This window comes from Heliangelus exortis, chromosome W (genome assembly GCF_036169615.1).
Source record: "Heliangelus exortis chromosome W, bHelExo1.hap1, whole genome shotgun sequence".
In the NCBI taxonomy this organism is placed as follows: Eukaryota; Metazoa; Chordata; class Aves; order Apodiformes; family Trochilidae; genus Heliangelus; species Heliangelus exortis.
The window spans coordinates 2,483,809-2,502,369 of record NC_092453.1 but is presented as its reverse complement, the minus strand read 5'-3'; positions in this window follow the sequence as shown (position 1 = coordinate 2,502,369).

Sequence of the window (18,561 nt, the reverse complement as noted above, 5' to 3'; positions counted from 1 at the left end):
GTAAAACATGTCAGCCTGAATCTGTGTGTTCTTGCCTCCAGATCCCAGCTGCTGCTGACCCCAGGAGTCCAGCCTGGACTTTCCCAGGGCTGTCCTGCAGTCTTGGTGTTAACGTGAGAGTTACTGGGGGAAAGGGGGGAGGAACGTGGTATAAATTTTCCTGTATATCTGCATATATTTAGTATTTTTTCCTATTTATCATTACTATTTCATTAAAGTTGTGTAGTTTAGTTTCCAACCCATAAGTCTCTCTCCTTTATTCTCTCTCCTTTCTTTATTAGGGAGGGGGATTAATAGAGAGCATCTGTTATTCAGTTAATTGCCAGCCCAGCGTTAAACCGTGACAGATTTATTGGTGCCCAACGTGGGGCTTAAGCTAATTATCTCGAGCCCAGTTCAAATTTTAACTCATTTACCTGAACAGTTTCAATTCCAACTTCAGTGGGACATAGCTCCCAGATGGCTCTGCTCAGTGGGAATCAAACTGTTTCCTTTGGAACTTTCACAGGGTTGGAAATTAAACTGATCATGCCACACCTGTCGCATTTAGGGTATGCGATATGCTGCTATGCAGCTGGAATAAGTCTTAAAAGAGTTAATAGTGCACTGCTTGAGAAAAGTAGTTGTGATATGGTCTGTAATATTAATATACACTGCAGTACATGTAGTGGTGTTTCATACAGGGATAAAAACTTTGTTGGTAATTACATTCTCAGTTTTATTTTGAGGAATTACACCACTCTGTTTCATCTTGGGCTGAGTTCACCAGATTCTCATCAAAATTGGCAATACGCTTAATACAGTGTATTATATATAGCGTATATATTGATTCTCCTGCTTGGTGTTGTCAACATTTCTCATATGTGCCTATGTATCCTCATATATTATCATATATTGCTGAAGAGTAAGACAACTACAGTTAGGGGAATGACCACACTTTGTACAGAGAGCACTGTCATTTCTGCCTCTGCAGCCACTGCTTGCCCCCCCCCTCATGCAAGGCCACAACTCGAACATGTCCGGTGAGCATTGCCAGCGTATCTGCTACAGTTGCAGCTGCTGCCTCCACCCCCACAGACACTGCTGCTGTTCAGAAAGCAAGTGCTGCTGCTGCTACTGCTGCAGACACCACAGCCTCTCCCCCTCAGCCCACACCGCTACTTGTTTACCCTGTGACTAGGAGAAAAGCAAAACAATGGAAATAAGAAATTAGCCTTAATACTTCAAAGGCTGTACAAGACGACCAGGTGATAGAGGAAATAGAGGATACTGCCTCTCCTCGTAGAGCAGCTAAAGCAGAGTCAGCTGAGGAGGACAGACTCAGAAGAATATGCTCAGTCCTATTCCATGAGGGACTTGCGTACTCTGAGAAAAGATTTCAGCCGTTTTGCAGGTGAACCACTTCTCACTTGGTTACTCCAATGCTGGAATGATGGGGCTGCTACCATAACTTTAACTCAGAAGGAAGCCAGGCAGTTGGGATCCCTGGCCAAAGATGCAAGTATTGATCGGGCATTTGGGTAAAAAGCTGGAACCACCAGCCTATGGAAATGACTCTTGTCAGCTGTAAAGGAGAGATATCCCTATAAAGAGGAAATAGACTGCCCACAGATCAAAGCAGCCACACCTGAAAAAGCTATCAGGTATCTGGAAGAATTGGCTGTACGAGACGTGATCTATAATGCTGATGACATTGAAGATCCTTATCACATGCCATGCCCTAAGCCTATGATGCAGGTAGCCAAGAAGGCCAATGGCATCCTGGCCTGTATCAGGAACAGCGTCGCCAGCAGGTCCAAGGAAGTGATTCTGCCCCTGTACTCAGTGCTGGTGAGGGCACACCTCGAGTACTCTGTCCAGTTCTGGGCCCCTCAGTTTAGGAAGGATATTGAGGTCCTGAAGCAGGTCCAAAGGAGGGCAACTAGGCTGCTGAAGGGACTTGAGCACAGACCCTATGAGGAGAGGCTGAGGGAGCTGGGGCTGTTCAGCCTGGAGAAGAGGAGGCTCAGAGGAGACCTCATCACTCTCTACAACTACCTGAAAGGAGGTTGCAGACAGGTGGGGGTTGGTCTCTTTTCCCAGGCAACCCTCAGCAAGACAAGAGGGCACCGTCTCAAGTTGTGTCGGCGGGGGAGGTTTAGGTTGGACATCAGAAAGAATTTCTTTACCCAGAGGGTGATCAGACATTGGAATGGGCTGTCCCGGGAAGTAGTGGATTCTCCATCCCTGGAGATCTTTAAAAAGAGACTGGATGTGGCACTCAGTGCCATGGTCTAGTAACTGCAGCAGCAGTGGATCAAGGGTTGGACTTGATGATCTCAGAGGTCCCTTCCAACCCAGCCAATTCTATGATTCTATGATTCTATGAAAAGTTTGTGCATGCTGCACCATCCCGATTTAACCATATACTATCATTAATGTTATGGGTTCCTGGAGAAATGGAAGCAACTGTGGGTGATGTGATTAAAACAGCACGAGAATATGAAGATGCTGTCACGGCTCCTCATCGAGCCTGTGTCTCATGTGTAAAGGGAACAGCTGAGAAACTGTGTCTACTCCATCTTTCTCAAATCAGAGAAAGAGGCTGCACCGCAGCCATTAAGAGGAAATGCCCTCCTATGAGACGGAATTGAGAGAAACAGAATTCAGCAAGAGGAATCCTATGGACACTCCTGAGTGAGTGCAGAGAGGACATGAAAAAGTGGGATCAGAAACCTACTGCTGTCCTACAGGAACGAGTATGTTAGTTGCTGAGTAAGGCGAATGCAAAAAGAGGTCCTTCTAAAAAGAAGGCTGTTCAAGTCTCCATTGTAGAGTTACCCAATCCAAATATGCTGGTGACTCAATATCCCTGTACATCAGCTGTGAGTAATGGGGATGCAAACCCCAGTAACGCACGTGCTGACAGTACTGTATATGCACAAGCTTATAGGTGCCCTTCCTCCAGCCAGCAGGAGGAGAGGGACAACCAAACTTATTGGATTGTGTGGATTCGATGGCCTGGCACATTAGAGCCACAAAAGTATAAAGCCTTGGTGGATACTGGTGCACAGTGCACCCTAATGCCATCAAATCAGAAAGGGACAGAATCCATCACTGTTTCTGGAGTGACGGGGGGATCTAAAGAACTGAGTATTGTGAAGGCTGATGTGAGCCTCACTGAAATAAAGTGGCATAAACACGCTATAATGACTGATCCAGATGCTCCATGTGTCTCTGGCATAGATTGCCTCAAGGGAGGTGACTTCAAGGACCCAAGAAGGTACTGGTGGCCTTTTGGTATTGCAACTGTAGATACTGAGAACACAGAACAGCTGCATACTTTGCTTGGCCTTTTAGATAAATCTTCTGTAGTGAGACTGATGAGAGCTGAGAACCAGCAGGTGCCAATTGCTACTTCAGTAGTGCATCAAAGACAATATCGCACCAACAGAGATGCTGTGATCCCCATTCTCGAGCTGATCAAGCAACTAGAGAGCCAAGAAGTGATCAACAGGACTTACTCACCCTTCAACAGTCCTATATGGCCAGCAAGAAAGCCTAAGGGAGAGTGAAGGCTAACAGTGGACTATTGTACCCTAATGAGGTTACAGCACCACTAAGTGCTGCTGTGCCAGACATGCTAGAACTTCAGTATGAGCTGGAGTCAAAAGCAGCCAGGTGGTATGCTACTATTGACATTGCTAATACATTTTTTGCTATTCCTCTAGCACCAGAATGCTGGCCACAGTTTGCTTTCACCTGGAGAGGTGTCTAGTACACTTGGAATCGACTGCCCCAGGGGTGGAAACACAGTCCTGCCATCTGCCATGGACTGATCCATGATACCTTGGAAAAGGGTGGAGCTCCAGAACATCTACAGTACATCGATGACATCATTGTGTGGGGTGACACAGCAAAGGAGGTCTACGAGAAAGTTAAGAAGATAATCGAAATCGTTCTAAAAGCTGCTTTTGCTATTAAAAGAAGCAAGGTCAAGGGACCTGCGCAAGAGATTCAGTTTCTGGGTATTAAGTGGCAAGACGGGAGTCGCCACATCCCAATGGACGTGATTAACAAAATAACAGCTATGGCCCCACCAACTACCAAAAAGGGAACTCAGTCCTTCTTAGGAACTGTTGGTTTCTGGAGGATGCATATTCCTGCTTATAATCAGATTGTGAAACCTCTCTATGAGGTTACCTGGAAGAAGAAAGACTTTAAATGGGGCTCAGAACAACAAGCAGCTTTTGAAAGTATTAAACAGGAAATTGTGCAGGCAATGACCCTTGGACCAATTCGAACAGGGCCAGACATTAAAAATGTGCTCTACACTGCAGCCGGGAATGATGGTCCTACCTGGAGCCTCTGGCAGAAAGCTCCAGGAGAGACTCGTGGTCGACCTCTAGGATTCTGGGGTCGAAACTACAAAGGCTCTGAGGCCAACTACACAGCCACTGAAAAAGAGATATTGGCTGCATATGAAGTAGTTAGAGCTGCTTCAGAAGTGATTGGTACTCAAGCACAGCACCTCCTGGTGCCCTGATTACCTGTATTGGGTTTTATGTACATAGGTAGAGAATCTTCCTTGCATCGTGCCATGGATGCTACCTGGAGCGAGATTGTGAAACTTCTATATGAAGCGACCCTAAAGAACAATGGTTTTGCATGGGGCCCTGAATAATGACAGGCCTTTGAGCAAATAAAACAAGTGATAGTCCATTCAGTGGCCCTGGGACTTGTCTGAACAGGACAGGAAATTAAAAAATATGCTCTACACTGCATCCAGAGTTAATAGTCCTACCTGTAGCCTCTAGGAAAAAGCACCAGGGGAGCCTTGAGGTCATCCACTAGGATTTTGGAGTTGGCAATATAAAGGCTCAGAAGCCAATTATACTCCAACTGCAAAAAGAAATATTGGCAGCCTATGAAGGAGTTGGAGCTGCTTCAGAGGTAATTGGTAGTGAGGCACAGCTCCTCCTGACACCCTGACTGCCAGTCCTGACATGGATGTTTAAACGGAAAGTTGCATCTTCACATCTTGCCACCGATGCCACCTGGAGTAATTGGACCCCCCCAGATAATGCAGCAAGCTCAAATAGGGAGCCCTAATTGCCCAGGCATCCTGGTAGTGACTATGAACTGGCCAGAGCATAAAGATTTTGGAATTCCACCAGATGAGGTAGTGACCTGTGCTGAGAAAGCCCCTCCATATAATGAACTCTCAGATCATGAGAAGCAATTTGCTCTTTTCACTCATGGATCATGACATCTTGTGGGAAATGAGCAGAGGTGAAAAAGATGTCATATGGAGTCCTAGAAAAAAAGTTGTGGAAGTGGCTAAGGGAGAAGGTGAATTGAGTCAATCTGCAGAGGTAAAAGCCATCCAGTTGTCCCTGGACATTGCTGAACGTGAGAAGGTGACAGCACTTTACTTCTACACTGAGTCATGAATGGCAGCAAATCACCCCTTGTGGGGGTGATTGACAAGATGGAACCAGGACAACTGGCAGCACAGAAGGGAGCCTATTTGGGCTGCCACCCTGTGGCAATTTATCACTGCCTGTCTAGAGACACTGGTGGTAAAGGTATAGCATGTAGATGCCCATATACCTAAAAGCAGGGCCACTGAAGAACACCAACAAAACCATCAAGTGGACCAGGCTGCTAGAGTTTTACAAACAGATTTGGACTGGGAGCACAGAGGAGAACTGTTTTTAGCTCAGTGGTCCCATGAAATGTCTGGTCATCAAGAAAGAGATGCAACAGACTGCTTTCTGCAGCCCAGAAAGCCAAACGTGTCCTGGGTTGCATCAAAAGAAGCAAAGACAGATGGTCAAGGGAGGTGATCCTCCCCCTCTACTCTGCTCTTGTGAGACCCCACCTGGAATACTTTGTCCAGTTCTGGAGTCCTCAACATAAGAAGGACATAGTCCAGAGGAGAGCCACTAAAATGATCAGAGGGCTGGAGCACGTCCCCTATGAAGACAGGCTGAGGAAGTTGGGGTTGCTCAGTCTAGAAAAGAGGAGTCTCTGAGTTGACCTTATAGCAACCTTCCAATATCTGAAGGGGGCCTACAAGAAATCTAGGGTAGGGCTTTTAACACAAGTGTGTAGTGAGAGGATAAGGGGAAATGGTTTAAAACTTGAAGAGGGGAGATTTAGGTTAGACATGAGGAAGAAATTCTTTCCTGTGAGAATGGTGAGACACTGGAACAAGTTGCCTGAGGAAGTTGTGGCTGCCCCCTCTCTGGAAGTGTTCAAGGCCAGGTTGGATGGGGCTCTGAGCAACCTGATCTAGTGGAAGGTGTCCCTGCCCATGAAGGGGGGTTGGAACTAGATATTCCTTAATGTCCCTTCCAGCCCTAGCCATTCTGTGATTATATGATTATATGAACATACCAATGGGCTCGAGAACAAGGAGTGGAATTAACTATGGACTCCATTGCACAGGTTATCCATGATTGTGACATCCATGCCTTATTCAAACAAGCCGCATAGTTAAAACCTTTTTGGTACAGGGGGCGTTGGTGTAAATACAAGTATGGAGAGGCCTAGTAGACTGATTACATCACAGTACCTCAGACTCACCAGGGTAAATGCTATGTACTCACAATGGTGGAAGCAAGCACTGTGTAGCTGGAAACATATCCTGCACCTCATGCCACAGCCTGTAATACTATTCTGGGGCTTGAAAGGCAAGTGTTGTGGCATCATGGTATTCCAGAGGATCAAGTCAGACAACAGGACTAATTTAAAAAACAATCTATTAGACAACTGGGCCAAAGAGCATGGTATTGAGTGAATATACTACATTCCCTATCTCCAGAAAGACTGAAGGTCATAATGTCTTGCTGAGAACCACCATGAAAGCAATGGGTGGGGTGTCATGATCCGTTTATTATTTTATAGTTTGGTTATGAGGATTTCTCAGCCTCTGCTTCAGAGATGACGCATAAAATTGCAAGCTAACATGTTTGAAACTTAAGTTACAAGGGTTTATTTTTAGGGAAGGGAAAACAAAATATCACAGTTAAGAAAGGGTAAACACAATTTGCTACTTTTGGGAGAGACGGGTCGTTAAGGAAAGAAAGAAAGAAGCGAGGGGGTAATTTGAAATGTTTCACCGCCAGTTGGTCCTAGAGGAGGGGGGAGGTAGGAGTCGTTTTACCGCGCCGCTGCTGCAGTCGAAAAGCCGCGTCGCCACTTTCCGCTTGGGCCTTCGGAGCTGTTTGCCCGCCTTTTTGCGCCGAGCTGGCTGGAGTTCGTAGTCACAGGAGCTGGCTTCCACGTGTTCTTCTGAGCTGCTGGCTCCTCTGAGCTGCTGGCTGCTTTTTGGTTCTTTCTGGGGGATTTTTATAATGCAAAGGAGAGCGGGTCCCCCTCTTTTTTTTCCTTTTGATAAAAATCAAGCTTTCCCGGAGTTGAGCATACTTCCCGAAGACAAGCTACCTTATCAGTTCGTTAAGATATGCTAATTTCGCAAAGTCTGGCCACATGTCAGGCGCCGGGAATTTTTCCTGTTTGCCAGTCTTTTAGATATGTTAATGTGGCAGCATGTTTGATACGGGAGCTTGAAAAGAAAAAAACTAAATAATTCTTGCTCAAGAATCAAATATTTTTTAAAATGTCTACATCAGTGGGGGAACTTTCAAAAATTGGGAGAAACATTTGGAACAAGACACCTGGCTAATTAACACCAGAAGATATATCATTCAGACCTTTTACATTCATTAGAAAGGAATCCAATCCCTGTTGTATTGTTAAAAACGTTTGACTCGTTTTAACGATAACAAAACTTTTATTGTAAATGAGAGAGATATATATGCAAAGCAGCGCGCTGGGCGACCGAGGCAGCACACCTCCGCCAACGAGGTAGCACACCTCCGCCAACGGTTCGCACCTTGGATAGGGTAAACCAGTCCTTTTATACTTTTGGTAATCCCCCTCCCTCTTAGTCCTTTATTAGTTTCTCATTGGAGGCTGTTTGTATTGGTCCCTGGTCCGCAGGTTCTGTCCCGTTGCTAAGGGAAGAGCTTCTTTGTTCTGTCTCTGCAGACTTGCCTCGTGGTCTTCGACATGCCCCAACATGTTTTCCCACAAACAACCCGAACAAAAACCCCGATCCTATGATTACAAACCACACCCAATTAAACATTCTAGGGAAGGATTCATTCAACAAAACAATAAAGTAAAAATTTCGACTGGTATTTATTACATGTATGAAAAAGGAATTTGTTGACAAAAGCTGTTTGGGTATTTCCTGCTCTAGGGAAAAGCAAACCTATCCATGGGACTGTCTCTGTTTAAGGCCCCGGACATACTTGGTGGGTAATGGAGGAAGATGGTAAAGTCCATTGTGAGCCACCAGGGAATGGCTGAGATAATTTAATTTCAGGTTGTGTAGTTTTGATTACTGTATAATAGCAATAAATATTTTTCTAAAATAATGCAGTGGCATCCAGGAACCTCAAGATGTACCTGCAGCACATGGGCATGATTCCAAATGAACTCCATACCATCTCTCCTCTGCCCTAAGAGACTGTCATGATGGTTGAAGATCTGCAACCTGGACTGAACAAACTGTTGTATAAAGAAAATTCAAAAACTTGTGAATGAGTACAGCGCAAAATTGTGTGGAATAAAGGGTGGAATATTATGGTTTGATGGGGCGCCGTCTCGGTATGGTATTAATATGAGAACCTAGAGAGAGGGTGTTGTTTAGGACCCCTGAGGGATCCAGGGGGTAGAATAGAGAGGGGTCAGTATTTTCTCCCATTTCCTGCCATACCCTAGTGTAAGGGACCATATGAAGAAACCACTATAATCCCTACACCGGACCTTCTTAGACTGGAACAGGCACCAAGCCACCTTTGCAAACCTGCCCCCCCCTCGCCTCCAAACAAATCACTGGAGAGGAAGGAGATGGTGGTAAGGGTCTACTACAGTTGTTCAATCTGATATGTCTCAACCATGCTTACTAAGCAAAACAGGCCTATAAAATGAGGGACTGCATTGGTGGGCTTTGGGAGTTTCACTGATACCAACTCTCCCCTGTTGGCTGGCCCAACGTCAGATCCAGGATAGGTGATTTTCTATTATCAATATCTTTTAACTTTTCTTCTCCTACTCCATTGCTTTATTTTTCTCTTTCTCTTTCCTAAAATTATTAAGTAACCACAATTTTTCACAGGTTATGCAGCTTTAACATCCATGTATTGTGGTTTTTTGTGATCTAAATAATTCGCCTTTGTGATTGAACAGCTTGAACACATATAATAATCAAAGTATCTGCTTTTGCGCTTTTATTCCTTCATATATATATCTCCATACATACTTGTGTTATAAACGTTTGACTCGTTTTAACAATAACAAAACTTTTATTGTAAATGAGAGAGATATATATGCAAAGCAGCGTGCTGGGCGACCGAGGCAGCACACCTCCGCCAACGGTTCGCGCCTCGGATAAGGTAAACCAGTCCTTTTATACTTTTGGTAACCCCCTCCCTCTTAGTCCTTTATTAGTTTCTCATTGGAGGCTGTTTCGCGCTCTCTCTCTTTGTATTGGTCCCTGGTCCGCAGGTTCTGTCCCGTTGCTAAGGGAAGAGCTTCTTTGTTCTGTCTCTGCAGACTTGCCTCGTGGTCTTCGACATGCCCCAACATGTTTTCCCACAAACAACCCGAACACAAACCCCGATCCTATGATTACAAACCACACCCGATTAAACATTCTAGGGAAGGATCCCTTCAACAAAACAATAAAGTAAAAATTTTGACTAGTATTTATTACAATTCCCCCCTTTTAATTTTTATTGTTTTGTTGTCAGGACCTCAAAGGAAGAAAACTGCATCAGACCCCAGTGGAGCCAGCATAGCATACCGGACAAGGTGGTTGTGGTTCATAGATACAAGCTGAGGGCCAAACGCTGCACATTCCCAAAGAGCAAAATAATAGTGTCCAGGACAGGCACCAACCAGGCAACCAAGGTCATAACCCCAAAAATACTGGAAACCTCCTCATGTCTCCACTTGTAGTACCTCTCTGCCTTCCCATCGGCCGATTCTTTGGAAAGAACGCCGGGGTTGTTGTTATCTTCTCGGCAGCAGATGGTATTCTTCGGGAGACAGGAGGCCTCGTGCAGTGCCGCGGGGGAAGACCTGGAATGTCACTAGTTAGGTTCCATCCCAGACACAACTAGGTGCAACTAGGGAGCATGCGACAAACGATCAGATCCCTCAGAGTGCATGCAAAAGAACCACAACCAGGAGAGTTACAGAGTATTTATATGGCGGTGTTACAAGTTAGCTTTAATTTTAATCCTTCCCCGGGAGCTGCCGTCCACGAATTGGCAGTGATAGAACCTTTTATTCTACTGGTGTGAGTCCACCCTCGCTCAGCAGTTCGAATCGCAGTATCTGTGGTAAAAAGAACAAGAAAAGGGCCCTCCCGGGCAGGGGTTAAGGAGCTGTCTTTAAACAATCATGTGAGAGGGTTGACTCAAGTTCCCCATACAGGAATTGAGCAGGATTCTGCAAGTTGCTAACTTCCAATCGCAATTTAGGGGAGTTCCTGCTGCAAAATATTTCTCAAGTTATGTGGAGTATATAATTCTCCTCCCAGAGTAACTTTTGCAGCTTCCTCCACTAACAAGGCTGTAGCTACTACAGCCTGTAAACAATTGGGCCACCCGCGGCTCACAGGATCAAGTAGCTTAGAAAAAGAGCCCACAGGTTTCCGAGAATCTGCCCACATCTGTGTAAGTACTCCATATGCTGTTCCATCATGTATATTGACAAACAAATAAAAAGATTTCCTAATATCAGGTAAACTGAGGACTGGGGCATTAATCAAATCCTCTTTAATGTTATGTAAATACTTATCATCATCAGAAGTCCACTTCAGCAACCCATTCTTCTTTTCATCTGCTGAAGTTAGGACCAGTAATTTGATATTCAACTGTTGTCCTTTTATTTCTAAACCAATTCCCAACATAATCATCAAATCCCTCCCCAACAGGTTATATTCAGCTTCAGGCACCAGTAAGAAAGTGCCTGTGGAAATCTGGTCGTTTAATCTAATTTCCACATTTTTTGATTAAGGGTACCGCAAAGGGTTCTCCCTTTTGAGCTTCTCTCAGAAGCTCATCCAGACCCTTATCGTGCCAATCCTCAATTTCTCCCAACTTTTTCCTAATATCACTCCAGGATTTCGCCACAAATTGAGTTTTTAGTAAAGCCTGCCCTAAGGGAAACTTCCTCATGTCTCAACATGATTCCCAATGGGCTATCAGGGGGAATATCAGGGAGACATTCATACCCCCTCTGAATACTGGGAGGATCCTCCAACATGAGTTTATTCCACCCTTGGCCCATCTTCCAGGTGCTTTCTGTCACTCAGCCCAAACGCTTCCCTCCGTTCGTGGCCCAGCCCCTCGCGGGACGTGGGAACCGCACTACAAGAAGGTCCGCACTCGCTCCGCCCTTCAGGACGTCTCACTCACTCAAATCTCAATCAGGCGCACCGTGGGCACCGGCTCCCCTACACCCGGGGGAACCAGCTCTTCCCGGATAGAAGTTAAAACCCCGCAACCGGAGGGTAACCCCCCGTTGGCCACAAGAGGAACCCGACAACCGGAATGTGACCCCTCCCCCTTTTGGCCGGAGGAGGAACCCAGCAACCGGAAGGTGACCACCCCCCCGTTTGGCCGCAAGGAAAAAAAAAAAAAAAAAAAATAAACCTCGTGGTTGGAGAAAAGCAAAACAAAACAAACAACTAACAAGCAGACACCGAAAAACAAACAACTAACAAGCAGACACCGAAAAACAAGCGTCCCTGACCGCGTGGAAAGACCAGGATCAAAGAAGCTTCATCTCCAGCCGCGAAAATCCCGCGGCCAGAGGCATACCCTCCCTGATCTCGTGGACGAGATCAGAGGAAACCCTCGCTAGCCGAGAAAACCTCGCAGCCAGAGGCACACCCTCCCTGATCTCGTGGACGAGATCAGAGGAAACCCTCCCTAGCCGCGATAATCCCGCGACCAGAGGAAAACCATCCCCAGCCACGAAAACCTCGCAGCCAGAGGTACACCCTCCCTGATCTCGTGGACGAGATCAGAGGAAACCCTCCCTAGCCGCGATAATCCCGCGACCAGAGGAAAACCATCCCCAGCCACGAAAACCTCGCAGCCAGAGGCACACCCTCCCTGATCTCGTGGACGAGATCAGAGGAAACCCTCCCTAGCCGCGTTAATCCCGCGGCCAGAGGAAAACCATCCCCAGCCACGAAAACCTCGCGGCCAGAGGTACACTACACCATCCCCGGGGGAAATCGCTTAATACTCACTTGTCTCCTGTTAATCTGTTATCCGGATCTTCGTGCACAAACAAAACAGAACAAAACAAAAAGTACGGGGGAATTCTAAATTATTCCTTTACTTATATATCTCTCTCTCCTCGGTAAGATCCCTGCCGTCTATGGCACGGAGCTAGACTCCAGGTCCATCCGCAAAAGTGCGGATGGGGCGCCTACCCAGTAGAAAAGCTCCACAGCATAGAGTTCCAGGATCCGAGTCACGGCACCAACTTGTTATAAACGTTTGACTCGTTTTAACAATAACAAAACTTTTATTGTAAATGAGAGAGATATATATGCAAAGCAGCGCGCTGGGCGACCGAGGCAGCACACTGTAGGCAGCAGGTGGCAGGACCTGCCGAGTAATGAGCTCAGCCGGTGCTCAGCTCCACCTGTGCCCAGTTAGGGCTGGCCCAAGTGCGCATGCTCAAGGGCCAATAAAAGGTGGGGCTTGAGACTGGCAAGGGGCTCACTCTGAAGCAGGTTCGCAGCCGTGCTGGTTGCTGGCCAGTCCTCTACCGAGCCTGTCCTCACTCTGAGCTTACCATCACTTCGAAGTTCTTCTCCTGCAACTTCTGGTGGAGAATGCGGGCATAGACCCTCGCCTAAGCCCTCCTCTCCGAGCGAACTTCTCATCCTTCTCCTGGAACTCGGGAAAGTAGGGTAAGAGAGACCCCTTCTTTCTCTTATTCACACTTACCAAGCCTTTTTGCCAAGAAATGGGTCTTACTACCAGTAAACCCACTGAAGCTGCCGCCACTGAGAAAATCGCGGCACAAGCGGAGAGCCAGGAGCTCCCTGGCTCCCCGGGTCCGGCCAAAGCCCGAGACTTGTGGGAAGAGGTCTACGACCTACTGGCAGACCTCAATTCTAAAGAAATTAACGGCGACATCATCGGCGCCGATAACACCTGGCGAGTCGTATGCGGCCTATTGGAAATGATGAAAACTGAGGTGAAGGCGGCACTCGCCACCACCACACCTCCATTACTAAAAACTGAGGCATTCCCCCCTAAGAAAGTGTCCGCGGTGATCCCCTCGGCGCCACCGCTTGAGGAATTAGCGCCCAAAAATGTACCCGCCGTGACTCCCTCGGCACCACCCGCCGAGGAAGGCACAACAAAACACGTGTGTCTGGGGCTGGGGTTGGACAATGGCATGCCTGCCATAAAGGGCATGACAGGGAAGCCCCACAAAAGCGTAGCCGAATTGCTGGCAGATCTCGGCCCGGATGAGACACCAAAAAATAGCGAGGCAGAGACCGCGGCGTGCAGCACATCGAGCTGCCACAGAGAGACATCCCCGGCGCCGCCCCCAGCCCCACGAAAGGCCAAAAACCCAGCTTTTCAGCGATACAGGGACCCACCTACCCTGACGGATGACGAGGATGATGCCCCGACCCCGCTGCGGCGACTGCAAAACGCCCAGGGAGCTACTACCGGTCGCCCAGGGCGATGGTCCGGTATCATCCGAGATGCCATCTTGGAAGGCGAATGGGATCCCACCCCTGTCGCGTGCCCGGTGCTGCAGGACATGAATAACCAACCAATCTTTGAGCAGCACTCGTGGAAGACCTTGCAGCAAGCACGGAAGGTCATCAAAGAGCAGGGGTTAAGATCGGAGGGCGGCCGGGCTGTCCTAGATTGGCTGTTTACCTCCGACACAAACAGCCCTTACGACTGCCGCAGCCTAGCCAGATACCTATTAACCCCCTCCCAGCAGTTCATCTGGCTAAGAGAGTGGGAACGCCTCGCTGCGGCGGAAGTAAACCGCGCTAGGGCACCCGGAGATCCGCTGGCGGGTATCACAGCAGAAATGCTAACTGGCTCTGGACGCTTTGCAGAAGTCAGCGTGCAGCTACAATATCCGCGTGAGCTTCACCATGCCGCGGCAAGCCTGGCACGCCAGGCACTTTATGCAGTTCCAGAACCGCACCCCGGACCATCGTTCACTAACGTGAAGCAAGGGCCGAATGAACCCTTCCAGAACTTCATTGACCGGCTGTGGCGATCAGTCACGGCTCAGTCAGACTTGACCAACGATCAACGCGAATCCATGTTCAAATTATTGGCGTTCGAGAACGCGAATCCCAAACTAAAAGCGTTACTCTCGACACTGCCAAGAACAGCGTCGGTATCTGACATGCTGGATGTCGCCGCCAGAGCGTCCCAACACCAGCAACATCGAGGGATGGCTGACGCCTTCGCAGCTGCGCTGGAACCTACCCATCAGCTCCTTGCGGCGGTAGCCCAGAAACTGTCCAACAATGGAAGACGTAATCGCCGACCTCAGCGCAATCACGCGAACGGTCAACGCCTTTCCAGCTCGGTCTGTCCACGATGCCATGCACAAGGACATAACCGACGAAACTGCTCTGCCATCGTCTGGTGTAACCGCTGCCAGTCGGCATCCCACAATGACGCGGCCTGCTGGTTCCAAAAAAACGGCAGGAACAGCGCGAGGGGCCCCCGCGCAGGGACACAAATGGCCGGGCCGGCGCTATCTGCCAGCTCCCTGCCCCAGCAACCCGAGGAAGCCTCGGCTTCGATCTACCAGCTGCAATAGATATCACGTTATCGACCTCGGCAGTTTACAAGATACCGACGCGGATATATGGACCTATAATTCACGAAAACAGCAAGGTTGGTGCGCTTCTTATGGGACGTTCCTCGACAGGTTTAGCAGGACTGATTGTGCTCCCAGGGGTCATCGACGCTGATTACACAGGGGAAATAATGGTAATGTGCTTCACGCTAAACCCCCCCATGGTAATCAAAGCAGGAACCCGATTAGCACAACTGGTCCTGCTCCCGAAAATGGACCTAGGAAAGAACGTCCAAACGGCGCGAGGTGACCGGGCTTTTGGCTCATCTGGAAGCACTTTGGTAACCCTGGTGCAGCAGATGAAAACACGGCCAATTATAAACATACAACTGGCTACCGGCAAAGAGGCAAAAACCCTCCCCGTAATGATGGACACCGGAGCCGACGTAACAATTATCAACAAAAATGCCTGGCCTCAAAAATGGAAGCTCACCGCAGCTTCTAGCGCCGTTCAGGGGATAGGAGGCGGCTCCACCCCCCTGCAAGCGCACCAACCTGTCCGAATTAGATTCCCAGAAGGGCAAGTGGTAACTGTAAGACCATATGTGTTACCCTTGCCCGGCCAGCTCGGAGGGTTGGTGGGTCGGGATGTGATGAGCCAGATAGGGGCCACCCTATCCATCCCAGAGCCCACCCAAACCCGAAAGGATTTTCGCTAAGGGCCACTGCAGATATGCCGCCAACACCCAGACTCCGTTGGAAAACAAACACCCCTGTCTGGGTGGAGCAGTGGCCCCTCTCCAAAGAGCGGCTGAACATCATGAATCAACTAATAAAAGAACAACTAGACGCCGGACATATCCAGCCGTCCACGAGCCCATGGAACACACCCATCTTTGTGGTTCCCAAAAAATCGGGCAAATGGCGTCTCATACAGGACCTCAGGAAGATAAATGATCAGATGTGGCCAATGGGCGCCCTCCAACCTGGGCTGCCTCTACTAACTATGTTACCCAGAGACTGGCACCTCCTGGTCATTGACCTAAAGGACTGTTTCTTTACGATCCCTCTAAATCGTGAGGACACCGATCGCTTCGCGTTCACGATCCCATCAATCAACAAAAGTGAACCAGCGAAGCGATACGAATGGGTAGTGCTTCCTCAGGGGATGAAAAATTCCCCAACAATATGCCAATCGTATGTGGCATGGGCGCTTACCCCGATCAGAAAAGCAATGCCGGACACAATAATATATCACTATATGGACGACATCTTATTCTGTCAACAAGCCCCGTTCCCCGAAGACATCAGCCAGGTCTTGACCGATCAGCTCAAGGCCAAAGGACTAACCGTGGCTCCGGAAAAAATCCAAACAAAGTCACCCTGGAGCTACCTTGGATGGAAAGTGACTAGCAGTATGGTGAGACCACAGAAATTGGAGGTAACCCATTCAGTTAAAACTCTGAATGACGCCCAAAAACTCGTGGGCGAACTCCAATGGGTAAGACCCATTATAGGCCTCACCAATGAGGACATTCATCCCTTTTTGTCCTTGCTACGGGGTACCCAACCAGGGGCGCCTGTGGACTGGACAGAGGAGCATTCAAGAGCTCTCAAACAAATTGTCCACAAGTTGACAACCGGCTTTGCGGATCGGCGAGACGCCGCCCACCCCATTGGAGTGTGGATATGTAATCACCCTTCATTCCCATTCGCGCTACTCATACAAGACCTCACGGAGGGACAAAGACACAACAAAGTATATAACCAAGACTCTACAACATCAGATTCTGTATCAATCCTAGAATGGCTGTTCCCACCCCATACGGCCCAGAAAGCCATATGGCAGAAAACAGAGATCCTAGCACTCCTCATTCGGAAGGGACGCCAACGTTGCCTAGAGGTAGACGGCCGAGAGCCGGAGTGGATCAACATCCCGATCAGAACAACCGATTTCGATTGGATGTTGCAACACTCCGAACCAATACAACTCGCCCTACTCGGATATCCCGGCGACGTACGTCATGAGGGCCCAAAGCACAGGCGGCTCCAAGCCATCAGCCAGTTCCAGTGGATCGAGCGACCAATTGTCTCAGAGCGCCCAGTACCTGGAATAACAGTATTTACTGATGCTGGAAAGAAGTCTCGTATGGCCGCCTGCGTCTGGCAGGACCAAGGCCAATGGAGACAGCATCTAATCCCAGGTACCACTGAGGACAATCTTCAGACCCTGGAACTGCTCGCCATCATATGGGCCTTGACGAAATGGCAACGCGTCCCCATTAACATTGTCTCCGACTCGCAATACGCAGTCGGAGTGGCAAACCGAATCGAGGATGCCCTAATCAAGCCAGTGCAGAACAAGAGGCTACTGGAACTTTTTCTATCATTGCAGCGTGCGCTGAAAATTCGAACGCAGCCATGCTGCATATTACATATCCGTAGCCATAAGACGGCACTAGGCTTGGGGGAAGGGAATGCCAGAGCTGACTCCCTGGTCAGCCTAGGATTACAGAATCCAGTGACCGAATTCGCCAAAGCCCAAAATAGCCATTCCCTATTCCACCAGAGTGCAAGGGCCTTAAAGCGCACCTTTTCCATCACTTGGGAGGAGGCAAAAGGCATCATCAAAGCCTGCCCCCAGTGCGCCCAATTTGGCCCTACTCTGGGAATGGGCGTGAACCCACGCGGGCTTCAAGCAGGCGAAATTTGGCAGATGGATGTCACACACATTCCGGACTTTGGACGTCAAAAGTACGTACATGTAACGATAGACACCTTTTCAGGCATGCTTTGGGCGACAGCTCAGACGGGGGAAAAGGCTTTACACGTGATCCGTCACCTCACTAACTGCTTCGCTGTCATGGGGATCCCCCAAGTAGTGAAGACAGACAACGCGCCTGCCTATACAGGCGAAAAAGTTAAACAGTTCTTCGCTACTTGGGGAGTAAAACATATTACAGGGATCCCCCACTCGTCTACAGGGCAGGCGATAGTAGAAAGAGCTAATCGCACCCTGAAGACATATCTCCAAAAACAAAAGGACAGCAGACTGATGGATCCGCAAATGCGGCTTAGTAAGGCTCTCTTTACATTAAACTTCTTGAGCCTAAGCCGCGACTCCCAGGAGCCACCCGTCTTACTACACTACTCGTCGCACAAAGTCATCCGCATGCCTGAAATTCAAATTCACTACAAAGATCCGACGACAGGACAATGGATGGGGCCAAGGCCGCTGCTGTTCACCGGAAGAGGGTACAGCTGTGTCTCCACGGACTCTGGACCTCTCTGGGTGCCCAGCAAATGGACTCGCCCTGCCCTAGCCAGACCAGCACTACCAGCCCCGAACAACGAGGCGCCACGCGACTAAGATCTTCGCGTATCATCTTTCCCCCCCCATTAAAAAAAAAAAAAAAAAAAAAAAAAGAAAGAAAAAAAAAAAAAAAAAAAAAAAAGACAAAATCCACAAAAACCAAAAAAAAAAAAAAAAAAAAAAAACCAAAAAAAAAAAAAAAAAACTAAAAGACCATATAGAATTTGTACTATAGAATTTATAGAATCTGTACTAAATTATATATTTTTAATAAATAATAAAAAAAAAAAAAAAAAAAAAAAAAAAAAAAGGGGGGGGGGGGGGAATGTAGGCAGCAGGTGGCAGGACCTGCCGAGTAATGAGCTCAGCCGGTG